Below are 3,297 nucleotides of genomic sequence, written 5' to 3'. Positions count from 1 at the left end.
TTTTTTTTTGCTACACTTTTTTTTCACATGGCAACTGTAACTCCAGAGGTGAAACTTATTCTAGCCCTACCCTTGTTTTTATTTTACAAGAGCTTTTTTATAGTTTAAGAACTATAATTAAATTTCCTCTGAACTGAATTATTAAACTTAAGTTTTCAAAAAGAGAATGATGGTATTTCTCCAACTGTTAAGTTTCCAAAAGGAAGATACCTTGTTTTTATTCTAATGTAAGGGATGAGAGAAGTAGAAATTTTTTATTTGGATCTTGATTAGAATTTTTTAATGTTCAAATTCCTGGTTATAAACTACTGTCAACAATCAGTCATTCATTAAGCAACTATTGAAGAGGAGATATTTAAAAGAGCAAAAATAAAACACGATGTCATTAAAACCCTATGCACGTCTTCACTTCAAGGCAAACACTGTGCCCATCTGGGTATTTTAGAAGGTGCCAAATATCATTGGGATCTAGGATTTAATTCATGTCATAAAGAAATCACTGTATTTAATCTATTCACAAAAAGACCTAGAACCTCATGGAAATGATGATAACGGACCGTGACGTGAACTAGTCACATTAAAATTATTTTAAAATTATTTAAACACAGGATCAATCACAAATACGAACAAACTTTCAGTGATCTAGTGTTTTCATAAGGTAATTTTAAAGATAATTTCCAGCTCTCATCGGTTTCTGCTTTAATTTTTTCCACTGTTTAAAAACCCTGGCTGCTTTCAGAAAGGCCAAAGAAGCTACGAGATTTGTCCCCAGGGGACTCAAACACAGATCTTGAGAACTGAGACACCGTTACCTGAACTGACGGCATTGTGCCTACTTGATTTAGTGGCGAGGGCTGCGAAGCACTGAGGTCCACAGCCCTTTATTCAAGTGACAGGAAATAGGAAATTGCATGCAGAGGAACCCAAGTTTAGAAGATATGTCTGAGCCGGCCAACTCGCCATCCAGGGTGGCCGCCTTCCGCAGGGATGGTGGCTTTTCCGTGCTCTCTTGTCCACTGAGTCTCGCATAAACAGCAGACCTGATTCCTGTTTTTGGGCTGAGGACACCGATGAGACTTTTCCATAAATTTTCTTTAGGCACAGACAGCTAAACAGAGAAATGAGCTCTCCCTTTCCCAGCTCCTCTTCTTAAAATGACAGAGAATCTGCCTGTCCTGGCTCTAACCTTAGTTATAAAAAAATAAATAAGTAAAAGATTTTCTCCTCTGGTTCATCACAACTCAACCAACAGTCATCATCTAATCTTATAATGCACATGCGAGAAATTCGTTCTCACGATCATCCTGTCAGGAAAATCCTTCCTCCAGCCCTCCTTTCCTTTTTTCCTTCCTTCATTCCTTCCGTCCTTCCTTCCTTCCTACCTACCTTCCTTACCTACTAGTGGTATGAGCTTCCTTCCTTCCTACCTTCATTCCTTCCTTCCTTCATTCCTTCCGTCCTTCCTTCCTTCCTACCTACCTTCCTTACCTACTAGTGGTATGAGCTTCCTTCCTTCCTACCTACCTTCGTTACCTACTAGTGGTATGAGCTTGTAAACAAGCTCATACCACTAACCTCCAAGAGTTATTCTGTACTGGACAGCTTTAAAAAAAACAAAAAAAACAAATTCTTTACGCTTCTAAATCCACCCCCTGTCGTTATCCTTAGTTTCCGAATATGTACACAGAGTTAACAGGCACCCGGGTTAACTGAGATTCTACTACGTGTGTTCTCTTCCTTCATAGCGCACCCTCCCCTACAGCATAGCGCACCCTCCCCTACAGCGGCCCCTGCACGCTCGTCTGCTGCCTGTTGCTCCTACTAGCCGGCAAACTCCATGAAGGAAGGATTAATGTCCGCGTTATCCTTGAATAAACACTGTGGCTGGATGGAAGGAGGGAAGGGGAGTGGAGGGAAGGGAAAAGAGAAGTAGTAAGAGGAGGGAGGGAAGGAGGGAAGGGAAGGAAAGAAATGTGGTGACAGCAACGACATGGTGTTAGCTGTAGGGAACTTTGATAGTTTCATGAGGTTTTTCATTCATAGAACTTAAAACCCTTTGTAACCGTTATCTCAAAAATCTCACAATAACCCCAAGTGATCTTTCAACATTAAATGAAAATGATTATGACACAGGGGCAGAGAAACGTGCAGTAATTCACTCCTGGATCTTTCATGTTTCATCTGTAAAACAGCCACGATGGCGGGCAGTCCCGCTCACTGACCTTCCTAGTTATCTGTGGTAAGTACAGAGCTCTGTTTCTCTAAGTAGATAATTTAAGAACTGTGATAGCGGTTTAGTAATTCTTTCCTTTCTATTCATTCAACATGTCTCAGTAACACGAAGCCCTGATTTTAACCTTGGATATATTTGTAGAAAGGAAGAACTAGTTCTCAAGAAATTCTTCTCATTTTTACCACCCACATAAACACGAAGCTGCTGGTAAAAGGACAGCTCTCGATGATGAAATCATTTACCAATACTAAGCAGGGACACTGGGGGCAGAGGGTGACCTCAGACCTGACAGCTAGGCAGGCGGGTTGCGTCACTAAGAGGATCCTCTGATCGCCCAGCTCTGGGGGGGGCGGGGTAGCGCTGAGGTGCTCTTCCTCGTGTGACATATCCTACGACGGGCCTGATCATTAATACAGGACAGGTGAGGTGTCGCCCATGCTCACTCGGCCCACAGCCACAGTGAGGTGCAGCCCAGGCCCTGCAGGCTGGGTGTGCTGCCTGGCCCAGCCACCGGCCGTGGGCCTCCCTGCTCAGTCTCTGCTGGGACACGGGCTGCCACAAAATCACGTGCACCACGGAGAAACGGTGAGCACAGAGTTCTATCAGGAGAAAGAAAGTCCAAACAGACCATTGTGGCTTTAAAGCATCTTGTCTAGGAAGGTACTGATAAGGAACTTAACCTGCTGAGCTGAGCACAGCCCAAAGCTGGTCTGTGTTTGTCACAACTGTCTAAAGCTCTCTTGTCTAGGCAGAGATGGGCATGAACTGCCACCACCTGTGGCAGCCCCAGGAATCATGAGAAGTAACAGGCAAAAGCATGCCCTTGGTCGCCTTAATACTGTGGGTCTCCTGTGACAACACTCCCTTCCGAAAAATACACGCAAACCTAGTTCCAGTGTGAACACAACCAGTCCAGCCTTGGAAATTCAGCGTTCCTATTGCTGGCACCTTTCCCTCAGTTGAAGCTTCTCAGCCAGTGTGTCCACACGTGTCATCAGCCGCTGCTCTACATTATGTCTAGCATTCTCTTGATGACCAAGTGACACGTCGCTCCCTGTACTCTC

The 3,297-nt window shown here is 44.1% G+C and overlaps 1 long non-coding RNA gene across 1 annotated transcript in view; it reads right to left on the bottom strand.

Moving 5' to 3' along the window:
• The window catches only part of LOC107195581, an 88,807-nt gene that overhangs the window by 44,608 nt on the left and 40,902 nt on the right, over positions 1 to 3,297 (bottom strand). The gene's annotated exons all lie outside the window — the stretch shown is intronic.

The sequence above is a fragment of the Pteropus alecto genome, unplaced genomic scaffold, assembly GCF_000325575.1.
Source record: "Pteropus alecto unplaced genomic scaffold, ASM32557v1 scaffold22, whole genome shotgun sequence".
Classification (NCBI taxonomy): Eukaryota; Metazoa; Chordata; class Mammalia; order Chiroptera; family Pteropodidae; genus Pteropus; species Pteropus alecto.
The sequence above is the reverse complement of the archived record's forward strand: the minus strand, read 5'-3'. Positions and strand labels throughout refer to the sequence as shown.